Here is a 19,823-nt window from a genome sequence, read left to right as displayed (position 1 = left end):
AGGGGGGAGGGGCTACTTAATTGGTTTCACTTGTTTGTTTTAAGTCGTGGTTTAGAAGAGCTTCAAGCGTATCAATACAACTTCAGGAAAAATAGTGGGCAATATTGTCGTTTTTGTGGTGTTTACCATATTGTGGGTGTGTTTCTAGTTACATCTATGTACTTAGCTTGTCAAAGCGTAGGTGTAGTGTTTCCTATCGTCATCTTTTGATTAATTTTGAATTTGATTTAATTACCAGAAGCAAAATGTTCTCTATTGTTTTTTTCTTTTCTTTTCTTTTCTTTTTTTCCTTTTAGATTACTTTGTCAGTGACATTTCAAAACAAAGCCACTTTTGGAACTCTGTAATTTTTCAAGAGATCCTTGACAGGGAAGACATTACAGTAAAAGCACAGCCAGCTTGTATTCCCAGTATTATTAGATTTATTATGAAAGACTTATGCAGTTGCTGAAAAAAATCGTCTTTTGTGACTTATTGTTTCCTTTTTTTTTTTTTTTTTGGAAGATGAACTGTAATACTTTTACATTTCTAATTGCCAGTTGCTAATTAGTTATTGTCATATCCCTTGCAAACAAAACTTGTTTTACAATAATATATGGACTGATTTTCAGGAGTTTCATTGGGATTTTTCTTAGGGCAAAGAGAGAGCGCCATTAGTATGTCAGTCATGATGCTGGGATGTGGAAATGTGGTATTTATTTTGGAATGCAGAAATGTGTGCCTGTCCCAGTTGATACCTGTAATCACTGAAGCGTATTCTGCACTGCTGGCGGCGTTGTTCCCTGCACTGTGTGCACACGCTTGCGCCTCTCTGAATTTTAAAGGCCTTGTTTTAGTTTTACATCAAAATGAAACTTAATTTCTAAAACTCAGATGTGTTCCTTTTCCATCCCTAGTTACGTTACTAAAGAACAGCATTCCCAACTGTACCTGGCAAATACTTGCTTTTTCTAACTTAAAACCTGAGCACTTTATTAAGATTGCTTTAAAAAAGAGACGCAGGCTTTTCATCTCCCCTGTTCCTTCCCTCCTGCTTCCTCTCCCGACTCCCCCACCCAGGTCCTACATGTATATTGTTTGGTTTGGTTAATAAGCAATTTAAATGTTTCCTGCATAAAATCTTGTGCTGTAAGAAGTTTCATCACAAGTAAACTTGTATAACTTTAGTTATAACCCTTCAGAATGATGTTTGTATATAAATATATAAAGAATACAAAAAGTTTCCAGGGGACTTCTAACTCACTTGGTCAGCAAGACAACTTGTAATTGCCTTATCACCTCCAGGATAAAAGATATCAGGAATCTGCTTTAATAAACTGCAGCTCTGCAGACCATGCTTCTGGATGATTTGGCAATAACTTACCTAGTGAAGATTATACCTCCTTTGAAATGTATGTCATTTTCGTAATCTCCATCGAGGGCTGCCATCAGTCTCCATCCCTTTACTGTCGTCCCAGTACCGTTTGCTAAGATGCCGTTATCCGTGAACACCTAAGGAGTGGAGTGCCTGGGCTGAGTGATTATTTCTTTTTTTGCTGAGCGTTAGGAGCTGGTCCCACTCACAGCCATCTTCCAGGGAGTTGTTTCCCCCAAATTGCATTCTGATTGACCGGCGAACTAAAACCTGTGTTGAATGACTAATTGTAGGTGTCATCCAAGTTTTGACAGCAGGAATCTTTCAGGTATTGTACATGCGTAATTTCTAGGCAGAGCAGAGGAGACAGAGCCCGTGCTACCCAGGCCTCTCAGGCAGCAAAGGAAAAATCTCATCCTTCCCACAGAAAAAGGACTGGCATGATATAGCCGGACTTCTCCTACTGCTCTCCCTTTCTAAATTGGGCCCCACCAGCTATCTCATCCTCTTCTAATCCTAAGAAGCAAAGTGGGGGGGGGGGGTTCCCCACAATTCTGAAGAGCTTATAAATTCACTGAGTGGACTGGAAAGCTAACAGGCTTATGCTGCACTCTTTTTCAGGTATTTATAATCAACCGTGGTGCTCTGCCCGTCACTTGCAGCCAAGCAGAAGCCTTTCTGCTCGCAGACTGGCTATGGAGCTGTTGGCGCGCAGGGTCAAACTGCAGGATTGAGTATCGCGTCCTGTAGCGGTGTTAGGATTAGAGAAGGAGTATAAGAACAGGATAAATGCAAAGTATGCCGCCCGTCCTCTTTCCACCAAGTTGCAGTATAGGGACTTCGCAGCTGGAAGTTGTGTCTGCACGGTTGTACTTAATAGACTTAGTTGGACCTTCCTCCTTCAATTTGTCTAAGCATTTTCCACTATATTTTCTATATACAAAGCCATACTATCACTGTGAGTTATGCAGTGTATACAAAGTATTGTTTTATTTCTTTTAAACCTATTGGTTCAACTTAGGCCTTATGTTATGAGAAATGGTGGGCAGTCGTCCTCTGCTCTTGATTTTATCCTTTCGCATTACCCCAGTGTTACACCTTCTAAGCTGAAAAAATTTAATCTATTTAATGCTCCCTGTATCCAAGCTGTTCAGTACCTCTGAACAACACCATTGTTATTCTTTGTACCTTTCTGTATTTCTGCTGTTGCCTTTTTTAAGGTAGGGAAATGCACACAGTATTCAATATATGGGCACAGCAATGTTTTCTGCTTTGTTTCCCACTCGTACCTTATTTATGGTATGATGCTTGATAAATGTTTGGAATGCATTTAATTTAAGTAGATTAATATTTGACTTCTAGTACCACTGCATTTTCATGCTAAATGTTGTATTTACCACAGAAAAGACACTTTGGATATACAAAATAGCTTTCACTTACTACCTAGAGAAAACAAAGCCTTATTTATCCACTGAATTTTGTGTAGATTACATAAACATTTTTGATGGGGCTAATTCAACATGACTTTACTATCTAAAGCCTAGCATTTATTTTTGGAACTACAGAAGGATAGTTCCTCATCAGTAAGGTGTAAATTTGCACACTGTTGCTTAGCTTAGTTTTTGATGCTAAAGGTAATCCTGAAATGGTAAGCTAATTTGTCTCAGAAACATTTTTTTTATGGCTTGTATTATTAGTTACAACTGGGAAGTGGCATACAATTACCAAAGAGATAAACCTTTTTTATTGAGGCTCCTCCTCGGCTGTTTGGAGATTCCAGAGACTTCAGCTGCTTGACAGGAGGAGTTGGTACATAGCGATGGTCTTCCAACTTTTTTGATATCTTCAGCAAAAAATAGGGTTGGTGCCACCATAAGAGTTGGTGCTGCTAGAATAAATTTACGTATTTTGGAGATATGCAGTGCTCCTTAGGAACTGTTGACACAAGTTTCTTTAATTCTTACTTCAGTAGTTTTTCGGATCTTTAAGATGTGGTTGCTAATAATTCTATCAGTTAAAAGACCTGTGAGCCAAACTTTGTCCTGGAATATACTTAAAACTGATTCTCTGTAACCTTTTAGTTTAGCTTAGCTTTTGCTCACTGTGTGATATGTTGGTGTCTCTTGTAATATAAATTACCCCCTCATGTTCATTTGCAAACATCCTGAGTATTGAGGTATTCTGTTAAGGTTAGGCATTTCGTGCCAAAATTGTGCATTAAGGAGTGTACAAAACCACTACCGCTCCTCTGTGAATGTAGATTTATTGTTCAAAGTGAACCATTATTATATACCAGTACTTCAAATGCGTTTTAGTGTACTTTCAGTAGGACAAATAGGAATGTTACCAGCTCTTTGCAATATTCATACTAGACATAAACTGCCATGTTAGTACTCATAAATTCCTATTTTAGTTTATGTACATATATGTAACTGCAGAGAAAGAGAGAGAGAGAGGCTCCTTATTAAAGTACCCCTGCCCAAAGGCAAACAAATTTGATTTTCCAGAACTATACAAGAAGATAATTGCACAGTGTCTTTGATGAAGTTTGTAGAAGTCTGGGAGAAGATTTTTGAAATACTAACGTCTTTTCTAAGACCATTATTCTCTGTCTTTTTTCTCATATGCAATAATTCATTAATATTTATATAAATTAATATTTATAATGTTTCTGAGACATAGATGAAGTGGTTATATTAACTGAAATTACCTTATCGCCTTCCTCCTGGCTTACTTTAAGTGATATCGGTGATAGCATTAGATGTTTGATCTCTGTACTTCATTATAGAAAAGGAATGTGAAGTATTCGTTCCTGAAGTTTTTGAATCCTGGATCTGATAGCAGGTAAATTAGCAGAAATGGAAAAAGAGTGCTTTCCTGGCTAGAACAAGAAGAATCTACCTGGAATTTTTCTTTCCAGTGATGTAACTTTCTGTGACTGTTCATAGATGTTATAGGATTTTGTCCATTACTGTTTTGAACGGAGTTATTGATACGGAGCCCTTAACTAGTTGTAAAATGTTTATTATTTCTTTTGTTTTGGAGTTTTTATTCAGTGAGTTTCAGTAAGTTCAGTGACCTAATAAAAGTGATGTCTATACCAGTGAGGTGATGAGAGCATTAAATGAATTAATGATTTGAAAGTCAAATTCACAATTGCAGTGAATTCCCATTTGCGTTTTCAGAGAGCTGTTCTTTAAGGTTATGTCGAAGGAATTGATTTAGTATAGGGTAGTTCCCCTTATTATTTTATTCTATTTCTAAATAAAATTATTCTATTTTTTTGTTTAACTCCAGCATCTGTTTAAAGGATTTGTAGAACAGTTTCACTGTAAATATGTTTGCTTTTTGTATCTCTTCCCCTTTAGGTATTTATATATAAACATTTATTAATGGCTGTTGTTGCATACTTACATGTCCATGCAAACTACTTAGGAGCAATTCAGTGATTTACAGCTTTCTTTGCATCTTAAGTGTGGTCATATTTAAATCTCTTTGTCTTACAAACTAGGTGAAATTGAGACGTTTTCTGAAGATCAGTATCTCGATCAGCAAAATAAAATATTGACATCCCTTGTGATTAACTGGCAAACTTTCTTAAATCTATTTACATTAAATGTTGTTAGTAATCTTTACTAACAGTAAAGTTACTAAAGCAACAATTTTATCATATACATTTTGTGTTCGTTAGAAGTGATTAAGTAAGTAGTTCTAGCATGCACAATAATCACCTGATGAAAGGGTATGTGGTAGGATTTTTAAACTGTTTATAGCACAAGAGGTTTTCATAATATGCATGTCCAGATGTTTTTAAAAGAGAGACTTGATCAATGTAGATTAAAATGAAAACTTAGGTAAGCTGTATCTGGTAATTATAAATTCTATAAAGAAAATTATATTGCTTCACCAATTTATTATGATTGAAAGTTTTTGCAGTTCAGTTTCTAGTTGTTTCTGGGATTAAAGGAAGCTATTCAGTACACTGGGTTCTCCATTATTAATCAGTAATGAATCTTCTGGCAGTCTTTACTATCGAGTTAATAACTAGTTTCATTTTGGGCTCTTAACACATTAAATTACCATTTAAATAAAGATTAATTACTGCTATTTTATTTTAGATTTATTTTAAGAGTAGTTATTTAAAAGTTATATAATAAATACTACTTTGTTCACAATAGAACTGTTCGATTTAATAGAATAGGAGGACAGTTACGGTGAAAAGAGTATTTTGGAAGTAGTGATATGTACTTAATGTTTTGCTTTTATGCTATGAGCCCAGTGGAAAGATTCTGAAAGTTTTAAATTTGCTTCTGGGGAAAATGCTGCCGTAGTTACGGCAGTTGTTATGCCAAGGACTAGCAGAGCATAAAGCTCTGTGCTCTAACCTGCAGCTCAGTAGCTGTTATCTGCAATTTTATCAAACTTGAGAACAGTATTGCTGATTTTGGTAGATAAAACCTACGCTCTGGGATTACAGTTTTGTTCTAAGCTGTTATTTGCCCAACTGCCTCATTTTCCTTCAGTAAATACACATTTAACTAAAAACATGTTAAAACATAGCAGAGTTCTAGCAAAGACAGGCCTTGCAATGGGTAATTGCCCCAAAATAATTTCTCTGGTCACATCAAAACCAGTAGATCTTCCAGATGTGAACTGATCCACCCTTACTCTCTAAGGTCCACGAGCAACTTAGCAGCACCTCAGTGATTTTACTGTAATGCTCCCAAAAGCTGAAATATCTTCAATACAGCTGCTTCATCCTTGTCCAGACATAGGGAATGAACTAAGGCTTCTGTCTGGAGGACCAAGGTAGAGCTCATTCATGACTCCTTCAGCAATATCAAATAGGTGATATATGTATCTGCAGGTGATTGCCAGAGTGATTGTCCACAATTTGCACAACAGTCTTCTCCAAAAAGAAGACTACAGTGTCATGAACTGGTGAACCTGCTGTTTTCAAGAGCTCGTTTCTTAAGCCAGAGTCAGCTGCTGACTTCTTGACTGAACCTGGCATGTTTTTCTTCCATGGTGTGCCAATGACTTCTACTGTCAGCTAGTGATCCCAAAGCTGGGGAGGCTACTGCTGGCTAGTCTAACCCTTAAGCACAGATACGTAGAACCTTGTTTGAGCACAGATCTCCAGACTGTTCAAAGTTTGCTAAGAGAATTGGTCCAGCTTTCCCCACCCACATAATTGCTACCCTGACAAAGCTCCACGACAGCAACCTGGTCTGTGTAGTCTTTTAGCAAAGTATCTGTAAAAGTTTTACCCCTATGCCTATTGGCAGCAGCTAACAGTATGTTGGCACTGTAATTATAAGACACTCTGCTTATCGAATTTTTGTAAATATTGACAGAGTTCTTAACCTTCACTACCACAGCAGGAAAGGATTTCCAGTTTATCATAATCTGAGTGTTATTTCTGCTGCCTGTCTCCCCTTCCTATTATTTTGCACAGTTAGTGTATTCTATGTGATACGAAATGCCGTAGAATAAAACATAAGGATATCATGCTTTTAGATTGGAGAAAATAACTGGTTACCTTGGCATGACTTTGCAGTTCACTCTTGATTTAGTTATCCAGAAAATAAGCTGCCAGTACACTTGAAAAATCACGTTCAGTTGTTAGTGAGTTCTACTGAGTGGGATGCTGTCAGGCTGGGATTGTATTGCTCGTGGAGCTACCCGAGGATATAACGCTGAGAACAGGCTGATTTTAATTTTATTAATGAGCTAGGTATGGTTAAGGTTTTTTGTACTGATAATGAATGTTTGAGAGCAGCGCCAGTACAAAGGAGAACTGGCACAGTGAGGAATGGCTGAACCTTCAGTTTAGCTAGCAGAGGTAGGATGAAATGTAGTAATAGGTCAAAGTGTAAAATTATGGAGACCCCGAGACCACAAGCAAGTCTGCCAACTTCTGAGGCTTCCTTATTTGACAGTGATGTGACTCAAAAAAAGATCTTAGCTTAGGGGGGTAAGAGAAATGGAACTGGGGCAGCCATGAAAAAGGCAAATATAGTGCTAGAATCTGTGGAGGGAGCCCTTCTTGAGAAAAAGGAAGCAGAGGTTCATCTGCAGCTGTGCTGTTCTGGTTGCCCACGTAAAAGACAAGTGATTTCAAACTGAAAGAGGACAGAGACACCAGTGGGTTGAACAGAGGCCTGTCAAATAAAGGAATATCGTTAACTTGGCTTATTTAGCTTAGCAAGACAGTATCTGAGAAGAGTTATGATTTCTATCTGCAGAAATATTAGCAGAGTTAACATGGGCAATTGGAAGAAGCATGGGAGAAAATCAATTTAGACTATTGAAAAGTAGTAGAGGAAGAAAAATGGATTATGTTTGACATAAGTCGTTTTATTCTGAAAACTGAATAATAATTTTGACTTTTGAGAACAACAGATCTGGATTCGACTTCCTCTGGGGGCAAACACCTTTCTAGTTTTGAGAAGGAATGTGATCATTATGTGATTTGATGACTGTGAAAAAAGAAGATAGACCTCATAATCTAAGTCTGAGTCTCTGTTTCATTAAACACAGTCACAGTAACTCTGAATTAAAGCACAAACCAAAGTGCCTGTGATAAAGCTATATTCTCTCTTTTTCTGGAATTGAAAATATATCTTTGAGATAAAGTTGTCAACGTTATTAATATATATTTGTTATTGTTAACGGTTTCCAAACAGAAGTGGTGGCTCTAATATTTTAGAGAGAGTTTTGTGGGCTGTTGCAATAGATTTGCTCACATCCTCTTTGCCCTTGGTAGACCTGGCAGTTGCACTGGGCGTCATTGAAATTGCTAGTATTTAGCTGTTGAGAAACGCTAGAAGGAATTATTTCGCTTCTTTTTCTTCTTCTGTTTGTCTTTCTTGGAAACTACCTGTATTTGTGTGTCTTGTAGAAGTCAACACATGGAAGTAATTTTAGCACCAACACCGGAGAAGTGGGGCTAATTGCCAGGTGGTCTCTCAAAATAAACTTCCAAACTGGAACTGAGTGGGAATTTAAGCATTCCTAATGTTTATGGTTAATGTTTATGGTCTCCCACAGGCTCTTTGTGGGAGAGTTATATAATATGGAGAAAATGTCCTCAGGTGCCTGAACCTGTCCTTCTTTCCTACTCGTTCCACTCCTTTGTATTGATTTCACATGAAGGGCTGAGTCAAATTCAACATCTTAGTTTTTATCTTCAAGGCACTTGCACGGTCTACAATGCCTAACAAGTTACCTTGCTTTAGTTGAAGGGCTGTGTTTGCATTCATCAGGAATGCAGGAAGGTTTTACTTAAAGAGTAAAGTTAATTCTCAGTAGCAAGAGGGTTTTGAAGAGGACAGCCTAGGGCTTCAAGTGAACTTCACAGAATAGAAGAGTGATTACATATCTCAAAATCATCCTTCCTACGTTCAAGGTGTATTTCTTTAACTTTGTGACTTAAGCAATAATCTGAACCTGTTTAAAAACATAATTCTGAAATAGTGACAGCAATAACAGAAAATAAAACACTACACCACTTGCACAGCTTTTCTTCTGTAAAGAGTAAAAGGGAAGGTGCTACAGAGAACTCACTGAACAAACTGCAAGTTAGAAAATGTTATAAGGTGTTAGCAAGAAATCATCCGCTACTGGTTCCTAAGATAAATGGTTGTTAAAGATAACAAATTTAATTCCTTTTTGAGAATAGGATACTTTTGAACCATTACTTTAAGAATTAAATTTAAAAATGGTTTTATTCTATATCCTTTGACTTCCTTTCACTTCTCTACATCTTGGCATTCTTTGTTGCAGGTTTTCTCAAAAGCGATTGTTAGCTCTAAGGAATGAGGGGTCCTGATTGCCTGTGTGTTTGTATAGTCCCTGGAATATGAAAGCCCTCAATCATGCTTGGGAATGCTATACACTATAATAATAATATAAATGAACAGTAATACATTTGCTCTGTGTGTGTATATATTACATAAATGCCAGCACACAGTGGGCACACTCTCTATAGACTTTCTTGCAAAAGAAAAAAAAATCTAGCCTTCAAAATGTCCATGTAAGCAGAAAACGAGTGGCAGCTAACAAATCTACATGAACATTACAAAAAAATGAAGCAGTGATTTCATATACTGTCACAATCGCTGTCTATAAGAACAAAATGTTAATGGGCTGTAATTTATGAATTCCCTGTGTTCTCATGGATCAGATAGTCCTCAGTTTTACTTTTTCTCATGATTATGCCTATGAATTCAGTTAAAAATTTTGTTCTTAGCAAAGCATGTGGTGTTCCATAGAAGTCCACAGATTTAGGAAGATTACCTCTGCAGATTTCTGTTGTTGCTGCCAATGAGATAGAATAATTGGTGCTTGGTTTTGGACTATGTTTTCTTTTTTTCTCTCTTTCTTTTTTTGTTGGGCAGCTTTTGCTATTTCAGCTCCTAGTAGTTTTTTTGAAAATCAATCCAAGTTTGTTCTTGCTAGGCATAGAGTGGATTAAGCCTTCTGGAAATATTAAAATAATAGCTAATTTACTTTAGATTTTAATACTTTTTTCAAGTTATTATTGTCTATTTCAGAAAAACATCTTCAAATGCTTTTTTTGATGAGTATTGTAAAAATGAACATATTGCAATTCTTTAAGCCTCCCATTTCCTGGGTTTTGGAATACAAATACATCTTAGCAATAGACAATCAGCGTGATAACACCTTATTTCTCAGCAAACTCAGGAAGATAAGTAAGTGCTGATAGAGGACCGTCTTGAAGTTTAACACAGGCAGATGCAGAGTTCTGCACCTGGGACAGAACTGTCCCATGCATCAGTACAGGCTGTAGGCTTCTTGGCTGGGGAGTAGGTCTGCAGAGAGGACGTGAAGGTCCTGGTGGCAGGAAGTTGAACATGAGCTAGCAGTGTGCCCTTGCAGTGAAGGCCAGCCTCATCCTGGCTAGAGCTAGAGCTAGCTAGCTCTACTCCTAGAGCTAGAGCATAGCCAGTAGATCAAGGAAAATCTTTATTGTCCTCTAGTCAAGCACTCATGAGACCACGTCTGGAGTACTGTATGCTGTTCTGGACTCGTCGGTGCAAGAGAAATCACCAAACTGGAGTGATTCCTGCAGGAGGTCACTAGGATGGGTAGAGCATATAACATATTTGGAAAGGTTAAAGAAAAAGGAATGGCTTAGTCTGGAGTAGAGAAGGCAATGGCAGGAGCTAATTGCAATCTTCCATCACCTCAAGGTAGGTTTGCAGAAAAAACTGTCAGGCACTTCTCAGAGGTGCACAGTGAAGGAGAAGGCACAGCGAACAGAAGTGGCACAAGGGGAATTCCAACTGGATGTAACGAAAAAAAATTCACAGTAAGGGGTGGTTAAGCACAGTAAAAGGTTGCCTGGATTGTGAACTGGTGCAATAGGCTGTGAAATCTCTGTCCTTGGAGACTTTTAAAATTCAAGCAGGCAAGGCCCTGAGCAACATGGCTGAACCTTGAAGTTAGCCCTCTCTAGAGCAGGAGGTTGGAATAGGTGATCCCTGTAAGTCCCGTCTAACCTAAAATTTCTGAATTCTATGACATTCAAGAGTATTAGGAATCATCACTGTGAAATGTAGCTAGTTCTTAAGGATGTGTGAAACTTGTATCATTTGTTGTGTTTACTAGAAGATTGTACAGTTGGATGTTTCTGAGCATCCATTATTGATTGAACAGAAGTCAATTTCTATCAATAATATTAATAAACAGTATACTAGTAAGTTTTTCCTCATTATTTCCTATAGCTGCAACCATTACTGCATTATACAACAAGACTTTCAGTGCTTTCATTCTTTGCCCTCCCCATGTTAAATGACTACCTTTGTAAATGAGTGCTTTTGTCTTAACATAAAAAATATAAAAAGACATATTTTTTTCCATTAAGAGGTAGAATTGCATTACATTCCAGAGACTGTATAATCCTCTTTCATAAAACATGCTATATTTTCCTCACTAAAAAGTTTATTTAGAAGAGCAAAGTGTTTCTTCCTTTGAAGTCATTTTGTAGCTGTTTTCACATAATGAGATAGTATGGATTTTTAAATGGAGCGTGTGGTATATGTTGAGAAAAAGGATCTGGCTAAAGTAACAATTTGTGAGCATAACTAGAACTGGGAGAAGCTGGTGTTCTCAGTAATGTCTAAATTTTAAGAGGTTTATGTATTGTTCAAAGCTGTATAGCTAATTTCAGAAGAATAATAACAAAGAGGAAAAGAAGCTGAAAGTGGCAAGATTGGCTGTATTAGTGGCAAAGTTCAAGAGTAACAGGTTGATACAAGAGCTGCCGCTGTGTAACTGTTATGTCTAATAATGCCACGGAGATTTTGTAAATGAGTGGAATAGTGCATAGGTGTTGTGCATAATGGCTGTTAGAAAGGGAAGACCGGCAAGTCGCAAAACACAACCCAGGACATCTGAGTTTCCTGGAAACAAAACTTGCGTATATGCTTGGAAAGTGCGTTCACGCCATCTGACGTGAACCTTCCCTTCTTCTCATTCTCCTCTGTGTCCCCTATCCCGGGAGTGACACTCGCCTACAGTGACTCTTCAGCAGCACCCCCAAATTAATCCCAGGGGCCGTTCATCTGTTCATTCTTCAGCTATTTTGATAGCCATACTCTTGCCATAATACCTATGAGGTAAAGGCAGCCAGCAATGCTGCATCACAGTAGGGATGGTTGATTCGGAGTTTCCTGTTTTGTTTCATTTTATAAATAATGAGATTTGAAACCAGCAGGAGCCAATATACGTGCCATCACACTTCCCGTTTTACAATTCTCTCCTTTTGTCTTAGCATTCGTTCTTCTTGAATTCCCTGCTGTCGTACCTTTCTGAGTAATTTTCTAAATATTTCACTATTCTCAATTGACCCCATACTGGATACTATTCTGAGAAATACCAGTCATACAGAAAACTGAATTTTCAAAGTGATATGCAGATTGTGCTTGTAGCTTTCCTGTGCCAAGAGATATGGAAACATACTATGATAAATGTAAACATTGGGACATGCAAATTACATCTCATTATTAAAAAAAAATCTTATTATTAATCCGAAAATTGTTTGATTTTCTGAATTGAAGAGATGGCGAAATAAATGGGCTAACCTATATCACAGAACCACAAAGTTACTGCTTACTACCAAGTGAAAAATTACTGACAAAAATATTGGGAATGAGAGGTTTGTTTTAGCAATAAATGAGCATAGACATTGCAGATGTTTCTCATCTGCATTACATTGATCATCACACTTGTCACAGTAGAGTAACTGATCAGTTCATTGTAAACACTGCTGCATTTGTCGTGTCTTAGAGCAAGATTTGGTTTCTTATTGTCCTCATCGTCTTTGTCTCAGTGTTCTTTCCCAGACTTCCATGCTCAAGAGCATTCTGGCTCTCTTGTGATTTTGAGCTGGCACAGTTGTTTTTGTTTATTTGTTTGTTTTTTGTTTGTTTTTTACTTTCTTATGTTTTACAAAAATGACCTTGCAAAAGAAGGATAATTTGTCCAAGAAAAAAGATCTTTAAACTTATGAACTTGATAATTTGTTTCTGCAGCTGTAATCCTGTTATCACTGCACTGTCAAAGCTGCTTTGGATGTACCTCTGTATGTACCCTAATTTGTTCTGAGTAACTGTAGATACCTTGCTGACAACAGCTGTCTCTGGGGCTAGTTACTGTGCTTGACTGAGTTGCAGCAGACACAGTTTTTCTTTTAATATAGACATCATCATGCTTAGTTTCCATCAATGCAATTGCATTTGCATTTTCTTTCGACTAGAACACAATATTCAAACAGTATAGCAGAAGCACTCAAGCTTCTCAGAGTTTTAGGCAGTTTAGAAAACTCATTGCAGATACTGTCTTTTCTGAGAAAGTCATGTCCTATTTGTCTGTCTTTACTGTTGTTTCCTTCAGTAGTTCTCGTTTTCCTGTCATATTTGTGATTAATCTCTGTTCTGATTTTTGAAGTCAGTTCTTTGTCTTTTATTTCTGCATTAGAGTGGAAGCGTTTGGTACTTTAGGCAAAGGAAATAAAAGATATTAAGGCAGTAGAATGGATAATGGGGAGAAAGAATGGGTACAAAAATATTTTCTAAAAAAATTATAAAAATGAGACTCTATTAGAAATCTATTCTCATGCAACAAGACAATAAAAAAGTGTCTGGACAAAATCCTTTAGGTCTTTTTTTAACCATTTCTTAGTTATTTATTATTTTAAAGTAGCTCCAGAACAAAAGCCAAGATCAGGCTTGTTGGAGGGGAAAGGGAGCAGGGGAGAGGACCGTTCTGAACGGTTAATACTCAGGACAGATCTAATTTTTAAAAGCTGTTTAGAGTTAAATTATTTTGAGTCAAAATTGAACAAATGAGGTTGAACCTGATAAATGAGCTTGAACTTGTAGTACCATTGCAAAATGAGAATGATAATCTCTTTAAAATAAATTACCCATGAATAAATCAAGATATTGAAGTTGTAAAGGGTGAGAGATGTTCTAACAGGGAAATTCTTTGATGAGGAAATTGTTGCTGAGACCTTTCTTTATAATATATATCAAACACATAGTGAACTTTCTGAATGAGAAATATTTTAAATGTCGGATACTGATAAGATTGGAGAAAAACGGTTGACAGCAAAATTATCATCTTGAGGGGTACTGTGCCATTTTAGGGCTAGTAAAAGACAAATGCAGATTAAATTTAGATAAATGATTAAGTGTAAGCCCACAAACAATAACACACAAGGCAGAAGAAATATCAAATGAGATAATTATGCAGGATATCAGCTTACAAAGGAAAAAGGGTTGTGGATAATATCCTGTGTAATTATAATACTCATAAAGGCAGATAGTCACATTGCCTAATTTCAGCTACCATATACTCCCTAGGCTGCCTGTGTAGGCAGTGGAGGATAGTCAGCTCTAGAGGGGCGATCAGAGAACCTCTAAGAAAAGAGCCTGACAGTTGCCTCTGATGGTCCTTTGAATCCTTTCCCGAGAGGTGCCAGTCTCTTGCAGCGGATTATAGGGAGAAGCTAGGTCCTGAATTTAAGTACCTAAAGTAATTCTTAAATACGCCTTCTCACCTGCCTCTCTGGACATTTTCAATCATGAGATTAAAGGCTGGTCTAAAACAAATTCTTACGGTACAGCTGTTTTAACTACAAGCGAGCATTTCCAGTATAGCGTTCCCCACAGACAAGCACTGTGGTTTAAGTGTCACTTTAGCTACTGCTAATAGATTTCCTAAAATCCAGTCCTTTCCACCATTTACGTTCTCAAATATAACTTATAAGACCAGATGTGTCCTGCAAGCTCAGGCCCTGTTGGACCTCTGATGAGAAAATTAGTGACTCCTGCAGAAAGTTAGGAAATAAGGAGGAAGAAAGAATCCAACTAGACTGTGCCCAGTAGAAGCTTACCAGTCTACGAAAAGATGAAATTCCATACTAATAAAAATAGAAAGATGTTTATTTCCTACACAAGGAGATGATAAATAGCACATCTACAATTTGAAGAATGTCTTTGATACCCAGAAAGGAGTTACCCTAGGAAAAAATGAAACTGTATTCAGACAGCAAACCAGGTTAGATCTTCTCTTTTTGCATTCTTATTTCAATCCTCTAGTTACAGGAATTACAGTGAAATATCTAAATACAAGGGGTTTTTTCATATTCACGGGTGTCATTGGAAGGCTCACAGATGTCGTTGCTTGGAAGTAGTCCAGAATTATTACAGTAATTGTAGAATATCACATCTGAGAAAGAGAAAAATACACTACAACTCAGGTTAATAATAGTTAATAGTGATGCAGTCTCGTGTTATGTAATGTCAAAAAAAAAGTTGACTTATTTAGTTTTTGCTAGATAACAGTAAAACTATTGCATTTTTATCTTTCTAGCGTAAACTGAGAATAAAGGTGAAGAGCAATAGAGCTCAGTGGTGTTGTTAAATTTCAACAAATTGAAGTTTTCCAAATGCCAGTTCTGTTTCTCTCCAAAGGAAAAAAGGGTTGATTATAGAGAAAATAGCACGTTATATCTTTTCTCATTTGATAAAAATGTTAGAAAAGGGAAGATCAAAGATGTGGCAGTGTCATTAGAACCATTGTGTAGTCAATCTGTTTGTATTGCCAAGCACTATAGAAGCTTTCATTTACTGGGGAGGAAACTCTAGATATGCCATACTGCTTTTTATGTTACTAACCCCATTGAATTACTATTTAATTGGTACATAAAAAATTTTCTGCCAGTGACTTTACAGCCAAATACTATAATAAAATGTCACTTCTTTTCAGAAATATGTTACTTTCTCTTGATTAGGTGAAGTACAAAATTTGTTTCAGTAAAGGAATTATTGATTTTTAGCTTCATGTGTTGTAAAAAAATATTTGAGTATGTTCTCAGTTGGTAGACTCATGAGATGCCATGCTAGATTCTGTAGAGTCATTGATGCAAGATTTTTATCTATTCTTCAGCCCCTATGTGAAGCAGAGCAGTCAGAATAAAGGCCTCGATTCTGCTGGTGGACAGTTTTCTCAGTTAAGCACTGCAAAAGTCATCTGCGGGGTTTCTTTTGCAGTGTCTTCCCTTGAGGCCCTGACAGAGGACACGAGGCTACAGCAAAATGTGGTATGGCTGCTCAAGCCAAGTCTGCTGGTACTCGGGCATCTTCCACAGGCGTCTGACTTCAACCAGGGTCCTCTCCCAAAGCGGGGAGCTTCCCATTGCCTGCTATTTCATGCTGCATCACACAAGAAATGAAACACCCAATTGGTGTCGTACGTTAACCTATCCAGTTGTAATCTAATAGTAATACAGACACATCCAAACCTGTTTCCACTTCATTTCATTATTGGGTCATGGTTAGGCAAGCTTGATTGCTGACCACTGCAGCAGCAGTTTAACTATGTGGTGCAGCATTTCTTTTATATAAGCAAAAGCTCTGAAGATACCTTCAAGCAATGTACAGGAATATGCAAAAGCAAAATCAGAGGCAAGAATGTTTTTGGTTTTTTACACAGTAGCGCAAGATACGACTTACTGTATTTTTCTACATCATTGTGTAGGAGCTTCCACTAGTTGTACCTTGGATGCCATTAATGCATAGAAAGAGGTCTCACAGTAACGTAACTACAACAGAAGGCAAAACAAAGGACATCTCTGAATAATTTAGAAGGACTTTTATAGACCAGTGCATCAGAGGTTTTGGACTTACAACATTAAAGTTAACGCTAAAGCAAACAGACTCTAAATAAAAGCTTAATTACTAGCTTGTTAATATTTCATTCAGAACATTAAGGAAAAAGTCTGTAATTAGTAATTAGTGCTAGTAGTTATAGCAGGAAAGTACAAAACAAGGCTTTTAGTTTCAATTCATGGGTTTCCCCGCTGTGTGCACTCCTGCATGACAAATCCATTCCTTTTTACCTTGGGTTCTTCAGTTGCAGAATGATGTATGTAATACTGTAATACTCTTTATCTAAAGGAGAGTAATGAAGTTGTTTTATAAGTTTAAAAACATACTTTGAGAATCTCAGGCAACAGGTTACAGAGGTGCCATGCTATTACCTGTTTACTATTTCTCTTCCTTTTCTCTTTCCAGTGCTGTTGATTCTTGCCTTTAAAAATTAATTTATTCCTACTGATTTCTCCTGACTGGAATATTAAAGAATTGTTTCTGACACTAGCTCTCTCTAGAATAGGTTTATGATGTTACTTGCCATGCTGTTACCTCATGTGAGAAGCAAATCATGTTCTTTAAGCTGTCTGTGTTAAAGAAATAATCCTGTTTCAGTCTTGGGCCTCAGGTGTGGGAAGAGGACCACTCAAACAAAATTTAAGCACTTGAGCAGAGAGCTCACATTGGACTGAATTTGGGAGGATTTAAGGGTCAGCCCATGCAGAACTCTTTGCACACCAGAGGTTTTGGCAAATGTTACCTGGTTAGAAAACCCAAGAGACTTCTCTTTGATTTGTATACCTTAGCTCACACAGGCTAACTGTCTGAGGTCATTGTGTGAAACAAGAATGAAGACTAAAAATTTGTTCCTTGTTTATTTTGTTATTGATCTACCATACAATAGCAAAGTGTAAGAGCAGGAAAGCCAGGAAAACTGTGCTCAGGCTTTCCTAAATTTCCTGTCCTTCAGGGATTTGGGAGGACCAACCATGATACTTCATCAAACCGTGAAGTATCTCTCCTTTTGTCGGCGCTTATCGTTCAAAGTTGTAGTCCTATTTAGTTGATGGCAAAGCAGAAACTCAAATAAAATTCATACTGATTTGTCTACGTAGACTGCTGCTCAAACAGACCAAGAAGTTCAGAGGTTTCTCGGATCACCTCTGGCAAAATCCATAAAATCCTCTGAAGCCAGCTGTAGTTCTTCTAAGTCCATAAATATTGTGTGTCAATTACTGTGCATTCCTCTGCCTCATAATTACTGCAGTTTGCCTGTCTCTCCACTCCAACACACATTGCCATGGTGTCCTGGGAAATCTGGTGTCCCAAATCTGCGGATTCATTAATAACAAGGAATGGAAAAGAGGGAGATGCTGTGAAAGGTAGAGCGGTAAGAACCTCCCTACTGCCTCATTTGCCATCAAATGTGTGCCATTGATAGATTATCCCTTCCTTACCTTTCTTTTTAAAGGGTTGACCTCATCAGCTGGCAGACACCATAAAACAAATTGCAGTATGTGAACCACCATTGCTCCCCCTATCTAGCCCCTTCCTTTCCATAGTCCCCCGGTGATTAAGACGACCAGCACACTTAGATTTTAGATTATGGGTAAGCTTATACTCAATGTCTTTAATTGATTTTTAAAGAAGAAGGAGAAAAGTTTTCCGTGATTTTAGCTTCAAAGCCGGTTAGGCTTTGAAGTTTAAGGCAAACTATTTAAGAAAGGGAGGCAGTTCATGCTGGCTCAAAGCTGTGAAGGCATTTGAGAAGTGAGTTAGGGCAGTTGAGGACTTTCATTACAGCAGTTACTTTGATCAAATCTAATTTTTGAAAGTCTACATTAAGGCAGCAGCCACTGATGTGAGTATGGTGAGACAGAAATATCAGTAATGAAAAAAGTTAAAAGCTTATTTTCCTTCTAATTGAAAGCTTAGACTGATTAAAAATGCAATGAAAATTCCACAGTATCCCTAACATGGCATTCACTGCTTTTTTTCCCCTGCATCTTTGCTTTTTTGATTGCTGAACAGATTTTTATTTTTTGTTATTGTTTGACTCTTCTTGGTTTTATGTTTGATAATATTGCAGTGTTTTGTTAAGGCATTTATCAGCTTTCTCATTGAAGTGGTCCTGGTAGTAACCTGAAACTAGTTATGGAAATGAAGGTTGAGTCAGCAGTGCTGCGAACGCCAAGCTCTCGGCAATTGGTGTGAGCCTTGCCCTTCCAAATAGCAAGATTTTAAAAATTGCTGCAGTTTGACTTTTTTTTATCATTTTATATTTGAAAATATGAAGTTATTTCTTTCTTATGCATAGGTACAAAAACTGAAAACTAACATTAAAAAATAATATATTATTCTAATCTAAGAGCCTTGTATAATTTCAAGATCTGATGCTCTTTTAAAATACTAAATATTATGAGTATTGTGTAAAAACTACAACAGACAAGACAGAGCTATCCTCTCCAGCTTGACCCTTTGGTTCTTAGGAGACTGGGTTGATGACAAACTCACTCAGTCTGTTGACTGAATAAAAATCTGAATTTTTATTTCCAACAAGCCCCTTAAACCTGTTTGTATGTTCTGTATGGTCTAGTATCAGGTTTATCAATTACTAGAAATTACGTCTGAAATATGTTAAGGAAAAACATTTACTACTTTCTGTAAATATGTTCTAGGCAAAAACTGAAAAGGATGTTAAATATTGGAGATTAAAGGCACGTGTACTTAGTTCTGGTCTTCACACATTCTTAGGTCTTGCGCTTAGCCCAAGTTTTTGCACGTTCTCTATTGTCCGTCTCAACATTTCCAAGTAGTAATAGCATTTCTAGATGTTGAACACATTTATAAATTTACAGTCTTGCTCCCTACCCCCACCTTTCTAATAATGCTTGCATAGCATGTTTAATAATTTACATATCACTTAGATACCAATATTTGATAATGTCGGTATTCCAAATTCCGCTTCCAATGTTATATGTTTCTTTCTATGCCTACCATAGTGTAGGAATATAAAGCAAAATTATGATTAAATCTTTTATAATGCTGCTATTCAGTAATGTTCTGAAGCAAAGAAATTTGAGCCGTGAGGAAAGCAGAGCTGCTAGCAAACCAGTTTGGGCTTTGTTAGGCAGTGGAGTAGACACTTGAATATATTACATATGATTATCATAAAATTATGGCCTGGAAATTGAACAGTCATGCTGCTGCATTTTAGACAGTACATTTATAATAAGCTGTAATAAAGTAAACATTTTGAATGGATATAAGAATAGGCATTACTT

The 19,823-nt window shown here is 37.1% G+C and overlaps 1 protein-coding gene across 3 annotated transcripts in view; it reads left to right on the top strand.

Annotated features, from left to right (window-relative positions):
* Positions 1 to 19,823, top strand: part of RNGTT (RNA guanylyltransferase and 5'-phosphatase) — a 193,478-nt gene that overhangs the window by 159,603 nt on the left and 14,052 nt on the right. The window lies entirely within an intron of this gene.

The sequence above is a fragment of the Struthio camelus genome, chromosome 3 (genome assembly GCF_040807025.1).
Source record: "Struthio camelus isolate bStrCam1 chromosome 3, bStrCam1.hap1, whole genome shotgun sequence".
NCBI lineage: Eukaryota > Metazoa > Chordata > Aves > Struthioniformes > Struthionidae > Struthio > Struthio camelus.
The sequence above is the reverse complement of the archived record's forward strand: the minus strand, read 5'-3'. Positions and strand labels throughout refer to the sequence as shown.